The sequence below is a fragment of the Topomyia yanbarensis genome, chromosome 3, assembly GCF_030247195.1.
Source record: "Topomyia yanbarensis strain Yona2022 chromosome 3, ASM3024719v1, whole genome shotgun sequence".
In the NCBI taxonomy this organism is placed as follows: domain Eukaryota; kingdom Metazoa; phylum Arthropoda; class Insecta; order Diptera; family Culicidae; genus Topomyia; species Topomyia yanbarensis.
In genome coordinates, this window is record NC_080672.1 from 274,105,642 (window position 1) to 274,118,104 (window position 12,463).

A 12,463-nucleotide genomic window follows, 5' to 3' on the forward strand; every position below is an offset into this window, starting at 1 on the left:
AGTTCACCGTTGAGCTGAAGCTACCTGACAGTTTTGTCAACATTAGTGTAATATATTTACCAATAAAAGGGAAGGATGATTTTGTCAGTGCAAACAACCATATCCGATCGATTAATGCTGTTGTTTCTCACCTTGGATAAAATGACTGTGCATTATTGTTTGTTAAATACAACCAGTCCGGTGTAATTTGGTACACAGGTGACAATACTACCGTTTGCATTGGATATTGGAGGGATTTGGTTCTAAATGTCTTACACAAATAATTAGCATTGCCAATCGTTACAGTCGTATCCTGGAAATTGTAAGCTCCGCGAACCTGCTGAACCACTTTCTGTAATCGATGGATATGGGCTTTTTGAGTCAATTTGAAGAATTTACTTGACATTTCACTAAGATTGGCTTTTTCCCATTCACGCTTAATATTTCATTAAGACTAGGTCAAATGATATAAGAATAAAGAAAATTAACCACTCGTCGTATGTTCGAGCGTTGTCTATGAAAGACCCTCTGTGGTCAGCAGGATAGTATTACTAACCCTGAAATTGTCCTGTATACTAAGAATAGCTTACGAAATCTTTTAAAATGGAAGTATAGGACCTCGCCTCATTTTTGAAACCTCAGAAAGCAAATCGACATTTGGTCGAGCAAAGAACTCCATCATTTGGCTACTATTTAGGTGTTGTTATAGGCATATTATAGTTGACCGAATGAATATACTAGGAAAATATAGCTTGATTTCAAAAACCTGGCTAATTTACCTTAGATTTATTGTCGAGTTTTAACTTTATTCGGTGATATTTGGAAAAAAATTCTCCCGTAACTAGTAAAGTTGCGTTGCGTAAGCACGGTATACATCGTACATTACAGACTGATGACTCTCGTTTCCACCCAGGCTACTTGAGGAGCATTGTTTGAGAAAAGAAATGTTGATGTGGTACTTACTTAACGGAAGGCCCCGACTCAGTGACACTCCCATAAGCACCAGAATTCGCCTCAACTGAGAATATATTTTCGTGCATAAAAAGTTTGAATAGTTTATTGACTGTAGGGTACGTAAATGTTCTAGATGTGAAGACGTTTAAGGGTTGGTTTCAAACAAATCAACTTAATCTTCGATGCTGCGTTTCTAAACGATATTAATATCATGGACAAATCAAACACACCTCGTCTCCAAATAGTACGTACTTATTCTTAGCTGAGTATAATTGACAGCCCATTTAATGGACTAAAAGTAAACCACTAAATATGGCAATAAAACATTTGATTGCCGCAAATTGTCAACACTCAACCCTCATACATAATTCAAAAGTCATCATTTACTCAGACAAGACCACGCGTATTCCCCTTGCGCATTAAAGACACAGTGGATTCGTTTCCAAGTTGGTCAAATAAACACTAAACAAACAAATAAATTAGTTTGCTCAGTCTAAAGAAATGTGAGTTTAATTAGCATCAACCGGCGGATACGTGTTTCCTTACAATGCTATCAAATCAAAGAATATTTAAAATTACATGCGACAAAACATGTGCAATTCAGAAATGAAGACTGCTTAACTGTTTGCATTAAAAAAGTTCGGAAAAATTAGTTGCATAACCAATAACTTATAAAAATAGCAACGACTGTCTGACAAGTAATCGGTACTGGAGACAATTTTGCGCAAGTCTGTCTCAAAAATAGTGTTGTCGTTGTCCTCAACTTTGTTATTCCCTCCCTAACAAGGAATTTTGTTGAAAATCGTTTGTGTAGAAGGGTTGGTGTTTCTGAGTAAATCTCTAGTCTTCGTGATATCCCTCAAGTTAAGTCCTGTCACTAAGTTAGTGCAGATGGCTTTAAACAATTTCACACGTTACGGGCGAATGAACTAATGGTTAAAATCCAAATAAACAAAATACAAATACAATTCCACATGTTCGTTCGTCACGTTCTCGAAAATAGTATTTGATTAAACACCACGTGTCGTTGTGGGCATCAAAACTTATGTTTCACAAGATCTTTAACATTTTATTCAGTATTGATCATAATTACCTATACATTTCAGTATTAAAAGGATATGCATAAAAATATCACACACTCGACAAGCAATTTGCACTATTGGCAGGAAATGCCACTTTAATTACAACTGACATTGCCGTTCAAGAATTTCACCAGGAGTACCTACTGAAGCAGAGCTGCCTTCTGTCGAAATCATTCACGAAATTTGATAAAATGCTATTTTTCTCCACAACCCTCAAAATTTGCAATTCAGAATTTCTCTTTATTGCTTCACTGATTGCATTAGGATAAAACAACTAACGGACCATCTTGAATCGAGACCATGTTAACGGAGTTATAATTGCCAAAAAATTGCGGTAAGTAAAACTTTAAACTAAAACAACCTTCATCTCCTTCCCCATAAACTGGCAACCTTTGACACTGGTAGTGGTATCTTTTCGGTAACTTATCACCGCGATCTGCGGCAGCTACTGTTGGACTACAAACGACCGTCTGTTTTGTTCCATGTTCTGCGGTAGTAAGCAAAAGAAATCGTTCCTCAAGACTTTAAGCCTCCGGGACCCGTACAGATAACACCTAAAACACCAACAAAAGCAAAACGCTGATACCTAGTCGAAGCCAAAAAAAATGAATATGCTCAAAAACACCTCGGCCTATGCAGCTGCTGCACGAGGACGGAACATGGAGCGGAAAGTGCATGAACCATTCGGCGGGGCCTCATGGCTTCTAAAATCAATAAAATTCTGCGACATTCATATCCCTACACACCCATTGCCAGCGCACTTTAGATTCCATCCATCATTTGCTTTGTGTGAATCTTTCCGGCCAATTCCGTCCGTCAAACTAAAGCAGCGTTTTTCCGCGACTGTGGGACGAGTAGCCAGGAGCAGAGCGCGACAGGAATAGCCGTCTCGTGCTTGGTTGCTACCGGGAGGGTAGCGACGTATACACGTAAAAATGCGACGGCCATTACGAATAAGCGGCAATAAAACACAGTTCCCTGCCGCCACGGGGAGATAGGGTGGAAGCCGGCTTCTTTTGATTGATTTTACGAATCTCACTATTTTAGTTGGAAACTGTCAAAACTTACCGATTTTTAATGGGGATTATGTCTGTCACAGTTCGGGTAGGCCACGGCAGCACTGCGGATGAAGCGTTCTATCTCTATCCTTATAACTAGCTTGTCCGTCTTTCGGATTTGGGAGAACAAATCTAAACGCCTTATATATCCAAAATCCGGAAAGTCAGCACCTTTTACAACCGAATTCCGTCTTCTTTTCAATCAATCACACTAATTTCCTAAATTGCAATGACAATCACAGAGCCACAATCGTGCAAAATCCCAAATTCAATGCGATGTTAAGTTCTGCCACCTTTACCGGAACTGTCACCGGAAAGCCACTATTCCTTAAAAACAAATCAATTTCCCGAAATTCTACAACACAAATTTTCTGCTTCGCGAATCTATCGCCGCTGATTCTATAATGACGTATTTTATTTGCAGCGAAATACACACTTTTCCTTACACTAACTATCCTGTGTTCTGGGTTTGATGGGACCGACTGAGAATGAGAGAAAATTCGTGGGAAAGCGTGTAGCTCAAAACAAAGATAATACAAAACTAGCCAAGCAGGAAAGACAGCAGCAGCAGCAAACGCGATGGCGATGGCAAAAAAGACGACAGACGATGAAGCTCTCACTCAAACAAACGCGAAACCGAGCTGGCCTGGTACCTTTTGGACGAGTTTGACTTGAATGAAACCAACACCGACGCAGCGGAAGGGTTTACTTTTGGATGCTTGCTTGCGGATTCTATTCTGCTGATTGCCCGTCGTCAACGTTTGCGAAACGCGGCTTCAACTTCTTCACACGAGCACGACGCTGCGATGCTATGTATATAATTACACCGCAAGCTGTTTATATACGTACTGGCCGTGTTACATGCCGTTTTCACAAACACATGCGCAACCTATAGCGTGAGATGCACTGAAAAGACTGAAAACAAGTTTTGACAGATGCTGCCGCTGGTACCGTTTGTGTGTTGCGACGACGGATGGAGTGTCGTACTGGAGAAAGAGAGAAGGCAACTGCGGCTCGTCTAAAATGCGCATGAATGAATATTTGCATGGATTTAGACGAGGTTACGGTGCTTCGTGTACACAGCAGTATGCGGAGAAAATTTCACCAAATAAATTAATATCAAGCTAGTAGTTTACAGAGCAGAGATAATGTGGCACACTGGGATTTTGTTGTAATCACAGTTGGTTGTTTTGTACTATATTAGCTGATGCACGTTTCAACCAACGTTGTTTAAACGTTATGGAAGAAAAACATTATTAATTTAATTAATTAAAATTATTTTTCATTCAATTCATTTATTTCAAAAAGCATGTTTGTATTTTTTTTAATGGTGACAATTTCTTTGATTTTCAATTTTAATTTCTTAAAACTAGACCTTTTACATTGAAATGTTTTTTTATAATAATAGCAAATTTTACAGCTTCGATATTCACGAGGGACAACATAATTTTATTAAGATTAGGGTGTCAATTAGAAAAAAGACAGGAAGTGCAAAAATGCTTCAGGAAGATATTCAGGGGAAAGGGAAGGGGGCATCTGGGAGACTGGGGAGAGAAGGAGGATTAATTTTCAGTTTCAGGCAACGGGAAATCGTCGCCAATTGCGGCATAGATTTCAGACTCGGGCGACCTTCTTCTGGAAGCATAATGAACAAACTGGTGGGCGTTGGAGTCATGTCGTGAGTTAATAAAAATATCGAGAACTAAATACTCTGAACATATGGTCGATATTAAGGGGTTATATACAAAGTTGCAACACAAAAAATCAAAAAAAAATTATTGAACATTTTAAAAGTACATACTTTGGAGAATATCTGTGCAAAGTTTCATCCAGATCGGAGCACTAGATTTTAAATTACAGCCGTTTGCAGCACACCGGTTCTTCCACGAATGAAGTTAATACAAAACTTTAAACGCAATTATCTCGGAATGGAGTTTTTGGAACAGTACCGTTGCGGTGAACGTAATATCTCAAAATCTATTCATCCGATTTGCCAATACTTTGTTTTAAATTGTTTGTATTTAAATTCTTTAACGGTTTCTTTTTCATCAAGAAAATTTTGATTACTCGCAATGAATTTTTGTTAAAAATTTTGAACACTATGAAACTCAATTTTTTGGTCAACATATTTTATTTGCAAGAATTTTTTTTGGTAATCGATCCGTTCAAGTACACCACAATACATTTTTCTTCAATAATCATTTTAGTTTTTGGATTTCAGTTGTACGGTTCGGCTTGGAGAGCGTCCACCGCAAACCTCTGCCAAAAAACACGCTTCGGGGAATCGGCCATAACTCCGTCAACCTTGAATATTTTTTCAATTCAACTTGTTTTTCTATCTTCGATAGTACTACCAACGTTCTGTCTTTCGCCTTTTCAAATAAAATTTGCACAAAACGCTTTAACAAATGGACTAACTTAGCTCAATTTTTCGTTTCAACTTTGTATATAACCCCTTAAGTCAGACCATTCCTGATTTCAGAGCAGATAATGATAGCACTTGATAAAGAATTTCTTCAGCAATCTTCAGCCAGTAGGAACTGTGAAATGCAGTCAGTCCGTCTAAAATATTGGAGATCATTACTGTCGGGCTAACGTCCTTTTGGAACAAACTGAGTTAGACATGCCATGTTACAGAATTTTGAAATCAGTTTTCAGGCGTTTTCTCAGTTTCATAGAAACAACGGAAACGGAAATGTAGTTATGGGCAGTAAACCTTTTAGAAGCTGTAGCAAAGATCGTAAAGCCAGCGAGATCATTTACCTCCTCGAAGTCTCCTCGATGCCGGGAGTTCCGCAATATATCAAAGTTGCCGGTTCCCGACCTAGACCCAACCAATCCTGCACTAAGTTGAATGTGTGGTTGAAATGCTAAATTACATTTTGGTGTTCCTGGGAGCGTTAAAAACTGTTTGTTTCTTCTTAAATGTCTAAAAGCAGGTGCTGTTTGCTTCGGATTCGTGGCGGTTTCTCAAGAGAGCAAAAATATTGTTTCTAAGACCCATTTTCTTGTAATTATTGCAATACTGCATGCATGACGCACCGCATAAACAACCAACCATGCAGACGATCCTTGTCGAAGAAGACGCAAAGCAGTCTCACCAAAGATCACTCGACACTAGTTTGAAGGGACACACCATTCTGTCCCGTCCGGTGCGATTGTCATTCAAAATCATCGTTTACTGGAGCAAGAGATCCTTGAAACAACCAATCCCGTCCTTCATGAGATCCAGCCATACCAAGTTAGAATCTATAACAACACCATCAATCTCAATTTTGTGAGCGGGTATGTAAACGCGTTAGTTTTTCATAAAAAGTAACGTCATTTGTTTGCTATTGACAAAATATCACAATTCTGAGCTTATCTTGGCGAACTTTCGTGATAGCTGGCACAGCTGAATATTTCTGCTTTTTGCGGATTATAAGAATACTTTCTGACTATCTTTGATCCGAAAAAAGATCGGATATGGTCAAACACAGTTCAATGTGTTTGATTTTAAATGGAAACTCGGAGTCTTTGATGACGAATCTTGTTTGACATCTATTTTAGGATCATTTTAGGAATATTTTTGTTATTTTTATTTGAAAATTTCAGTTCAAAAATTAAGAGCACCAGAGAGGCAACTTTTGTCAAAAAATATTTTACGAAAGGATACAAGGCAGTAGAAAAGCTAGCTAAGAATTAGTGCTACGAGAACAAGCTGGTCGGAAAACTTTAGACTGACTAATTTACTGAGCCCTTCGGCTCCCCTGTGCTATTTTGCACCACTTCCTAGTTGAGCTCCTGACTTGAACGCAGTCGGTCTAGTCCCCGACGATGGATCTGGTCTACTCCAACGGAGACTTCCAAGGCGAGAGAAGTACCCCCGAAACCGAGCCAATCAGCTAGGTGCCGAGGTCAGCTCAGCTATTCCGGATGGAGCAGGGCGTCCGGTTCGTTGGCGTTCCAACGACCCATACTCGATGGTCTGTCGCAGTCTACTCGACTAATCTTCTGCGTAGAATCTAGTCAACTCCCGGTGGTGATTGCTCTTCAGAAGTCGATGCTCGCTGTTCATCAAGCCATTTCCGCTGTAAGGCGACATGATCTGCTTCACCACTCTGTTAACCGCGTTCCACGTATTTACGTCGCTTGTCAATCTGTAAGCAACATTATCCGATTTGATGTCTGGTCCTCACAGTTCAAGTAGCTTCCTACACGTCGCCTCGAATGTTGGGCATCCGAAGACTACATGCTCCGGTATCTCCTAGATGTTCTTACACTCCGGGCACAAGGTTGAAGTTGCGTTTCCGAACCGATGAAGATACTTCCAGGAGTAGCCGTGGCCCGATAGGAGCGGTGTCAGGTGGAAGTTCCCCTCTCCATGCTTTCTATTGACACACGTCGACAGGTTTGAGATTAGCCAGTTGCTCAACTTTCCTTTCTCTGTATTGTACAATTAATCCTGCCGTTGAAGCCATCGAATCGATTCTCACCATCTTCCTTACGTTCCTGGTGCTACTTCGATTGTAGCATCTGATGTCCTCCACCAGGGTGATACAGATGGGGATCATCCAGGCCATAACGCATACTGCCTCCGACGATATTGTTTTGCACGCGCTTGCGACGCGCACGGCCATCAGCCGGAACGTCCTGTTCAGCTTTTCGCGGTACCGCTTGGTTTTCAGCGCTGCACCCCAAGCAGGAACTCCATATCGCAGTATCGAAGACGAAACACTAGATAGCAGACGTCTCGTTCTGCTTCTCGCGTCGCCGACGTCTGGCATTACCCTCGCTACTGCGTTCAGTGAATACACCGACTTTTCGCAGGCATAGACGACGTGGTTATTGAAGCTCAACCGGTCGTCGATTATTCTACCGAATTGCTTCAGTGCACGCTTCGATGCAATCACGTGCCCTCTGACGTCGTTCTGTATCCACTGAACCAATTTGTATTTGCAAACAAACAACACCTACGTCTTGTGGTGAGCTATCTGCAGCTTGATCCCGTTCATCCAGTTCTCGATCACGTCTATTGCATCCGTCACCGACACCTTCACTTCATTTAGTGTTTCACCCATCACTGTTGAAGACACGTCGTCTGCGAAACCCACGATTTTCTGGACAGCCGCAATGTGAAGACCTCTTCGTACAGTTGAACCGAGAATGGTGCCCTAAGGAACGCCCACTACGACTCGCATTGACTTCTGCCCTTCGTTCGTCTTCAGGATCTAGCATGGTTATTCTGTTCAGCGCTACGACGATGGCTTTCCAGCAGGCGCTGTTTAACGAATTCTTCGCATCTATCGTAACTACAGCGCAGCATCGATCTCTTCTTAGCTTCTCTTTAGATGCCTACTTAGTACTCCTCAGCATTGTCCGAATTACTTCCAATGTCGATACTTCTTTGCGGAATCCGAACTGCATCTTGAACCGTCCGTGTTCACCCTCTATGTGTTTCGTCAGCCTGTTAACCCTCCAGAAGTCGCGCAAATGGCTCACTGAACGAGCAGCCGCAGCTGCTCTAAGAAGATTTCGCTAGATTTTCAGAGCAGCGGGCACTCAGTGCACTAGTGCGACTGCCGGAAGGTTAAGGATAATTCTTACCAAGAGTTTTCCGAGTGTGTCCAGCAGACATATAGGGCTATACGAAGCTGGATCACCGGGTAACTTCCATGGTTTTAGCAGCAACACCAACTTCTGTACCTTCCACATTTCGGGAAATTGCCTTCATCACATGTCCGGATATGCCAGGATCGCTGCTATAAGCGCCACGTTTGGTATTCTATCCATCCGGGAGGTTTAATTGATTTTAGTCGCATCGAAGCTTCTCTGAGCTCGTCGTTTATGATTATGTTAATGCTTATGTATATTACCTTCACCAACAGGCCCCTTGGCCCCAATGTCCCACTTGTAAAAATTCGCTGGAGTCCGGTAACAGCGCTCTGGCAACCATAGTTGGTTCTCCTGAATGGAACTCACAGAAGAGAGTTATTACGTAGAGCTCTAACGCGAGCTTGAAGATCCAGACGTCCGAGGATTGTAGGGCAATCCACTCTGGCAGAGAGTAAGTCCGAGACGAACAGGGCTCGAGAGCAGTCCCTCCGAATACTGAGTGTATCGAGGTGTATTAGTTGCCAACGGTTTTCATAGCTCGGCAGCTGAAATCTGTTTCCCCATGGGAGATGCCGAAGGGCGAAGCGTATGAACCGGCGTTGGACAGCCTCGATTCTGTCAATGTCGTTCTGGTAGTACGGATTCCAAACAGCAGAACAATATTCTAACTTTGAGCGGCCCAACGCGCAGTAAAGCGATTTAAGACAGTATACGTCCCTGAAGTTTTTCGCTATTCGGAAGATGAACGCAAGCTGTCGTGATGCCTTATCCACAATGTATGAAGTATGTGGTTTGATGTGAGAGTGTCTTGGAATGCTCGAACCGACGAAATGGTAGCTAAACTGAGTCGGATGGCGTTTCCGCGTGAACGTAACGATTGAGCATTTGCTCGGGTTAAAAACCATTTTGTTTAGATCACACCACTTACTAAAGCTGTCCAGTTCCCTCTGAAGAAGCTCGGCATCGATTTTATCCCATATTTGTCGCAAAATTTTCATGTTGTCGGCAAAAGAAAGGTGAAGTGCTTGTAATGTGATATTGACGTCATTAAAGTAGAGGAGCAATATTACTGGACCGAGATCGTTCCCTTGCTGTATGCCGGATGTAGCGAAGAATGGTGCAGATAGACAGTCCTTAATGCTGATTTGGAGTTACCTTTCATCGAGGTAGGAACGAAACCAGCGCAAACATGGAGGGCGCTCGTTGGAAAATACGCTGGCAAATTTGTCGGAGAACAGTTGGCAAATTTCCTTAGTGTCGGTGCCTAAAACTCCATTAAACGACAAACAAGATGGTAAACCGGATTCTTTTCGCTGCTCGTTCACATACTTCCAGAACGACTTGGGCTTGGATTTCAGTTGACGCTCGACGTTTCGCTGGTGTCTAAAAAGACGCTGCTTTTCTGTTTGTATTCGTGGTTGAGTCTCATGCTTCGGGAATTTTTAAAATGCAGCTCGTTTGGCAGATTATAATCGTCTAAGAACGGTTGATTGTCAGGGAGGGTGTTGATCGGTACTAATTGTTCGTTTTGGCACATGGTCTTCAAAATTCACTCTTAGGCTACAGGCGAATACAAGATGTAGTGGGCACCTGCTTGACTAAAGGAGTCGGTGCAGTGCAGCAGTACGGAGCGTAGTCCCGGGCACTTACAAAGCAGAGGTCCAATGTACGTCCATTCTTGTTGGTGACATTATTAATTTGCCGAAGAGTTGCGCTGCTGTAGTTGTCCAAAATAAGCGCAGATTTGTCGATATCCAATCGTAGGGAACCATAAATTGCCTGGAACCACGTCAAGCCAGGCATGTTGAAGTCGCCCAGTAGAACAATATCATCAGACAAGGCGGCGATTGAGGCGATAAAAGAAACGGAGGAAAGATGTACATCGATCAGGCCAGTATCACGAATTATGTCAGGTGAAAAATACTCAACACAGGAACAGATTGCGATCGGTAAGTTTCATTGATATCCACACTTGCTCGGAGCCCGCCCACCGGTCATCGTTGATCACTCGGGCTTTTATACCATGGCGAACGGCGATAAGCACACCACCGCCTGATGTCTTGTGGCTGTTGAGGGCATTGCGGTCACAGCGGCAGACATCGAATGTTGATCCAAAAACCTGGCGAGACAGAGTACAGTTGTCGAGCCACGTCTCGGTCAAGGCGATAACATCGTAACAGCAACCCGTGGTCGCGAGTAAATAGCTGTCCGTTGATGAATTTAAGCCACCAACATTCTGGTAGTTACACCTCGATGTTGTTGGAGATCAGATACAGCAGCGAGCGAAGCCATGTTGCCGTGTAGGAAGATCCTTTCGTCAATCCCGCGAACTGTAACGTTAGTCAGTAACAGTTGTTAGTCACTTATCAATCGTCTGTGTTTGCTCCTTTTTCTTAGCCGTACGATGTCGTAGACTAGGTGGTTCGATCGTGCTTCGGGAAGAGACCCTCAACGACAAACTTTAGTTTACCAGGGCACATTTCAGTTGGCGTCGACGGGCCTTTATCTTTGACACCACGACTCGGTACGCGTCCCCCAGTGATTGGTGTTTACTTCTCAGCACAGTTCCTTATGGCAAACTGGCTTGCTCTTTCGTTTTAAAGCGGCGCTAGCTTCCCGAAACGTCGCCTTGCTTTCTTCTCTCTCTCTCTCTCTCTCTCAGATCTTGCTCTCCGAGCCCGCCTTCTGGCTCTGAGACATGTAGCGGGTAGCGTAATGAGCGACTCATTTAATCAGTAAGCTGGACGCCGTCTACTGCGTGGCCCTTATTTTTAGCGGCATTGTAACCTCATAAACCGTCACAATCATTCTTGTTAGATCAGCCGCATCAATGTTCTCAATACCGCTGGCCTGCCGAAATGCCTCAAGAATGAAATTTTTGTTGATGGCTTCGTCTTCCACTTTAGCTTGCTAGTCGTCCTTCTCTGTACAGTAGCAGGGTTCCGTTGGCCGATGCGATAGCGAATCGCTTAGTGGTGTTTCTTGTACACTCTCCAGTCCATGTTCGCCGTCAGTGATGGACTACAGAATGCAGCGAAATTTCTCTCGGTACCGATACTCGTTTCGTGAACCAATTAGCTCTCAGTTTTGTCATGATACTAGGACCCGTTTAGCTCCCCGCTTCGCCGCGATTTACTCGATATAGTCCTCGTCGGTAGACCTAGTCTCGACAACGAGCCGATCGGTAGATGCCGAGGTCTGTCGCCAATTTTCACTACAAGTAAATATTCTCAGAGGATTAAAATGCAACTTAGACAATACCATTTAAAGTACTAGGTACATTTTTGTTGAACATGCTCACATTTTTTAAATTAATGAAAATATCTCGGAGGAAGAGGGGGGGGGGGTTGTCCCCACTCCTTGCACTTCTATACCCAACTGTTTTGCAGGATGCTTCGTTGTTACCATTCTCGCATCATTAAATATCATAATCCTGTCAGTTCACAACTCTTTAATTTGTTAAAATTATTTCCACTTGCTTTTGTTATTGACATTTTTGACATAATGCATTTTTTTACCCGGTATGGTTGCTAGAAAGATTGTTGATGTGACACTCAATAAAATCATAACACGGCTATCAATTAGTACTAGCAGCAACCGGAAAAAATAATATCAATAACGATCTCCCACGCGAAGAAACGATGCACGTGGTTATTACGATCAGAGCGTAGCAACGCTGAAGCGACAGTGGCTCTAGGTAATAAGAGTGCCATTTTTATCGATAATAGCAACCGATTGGCACAAGTATGATGGGGGTATTCCGGTGGGCATCGATTTTATCTGTTGCGATTTATG

General features: G+C 42.6%; 1 protein-coding gene across 20 annotated transcripts in view; it reads right to left on the reverse strand.

Annotated features, from left to right (window-relative positions):
• Positions 1-12,463, reverse strand: part of LOC131690255 (poly(rC)-binding protein 3) — a 788,104-nt gene that overhangs the window by 483,915 nt on the left and 291,726 nt on the right. For 2 of the 20 annotated variants that reach the window (XM_058975865.1, XM_058975862.1), the window contains exon 1: positions 3,510-3,603. The exons of 13 other annotated variants lie outside the window; for them this stretch is intronic. The gene's annotated coding sequence lies outside the window, so the exon portion shown is untranslated. 5 more of the 20 variants (XM_058975864.1, XM_058975860.1, XM_058975863.1 and 2 more) reach the window with 5 other exon arrangements.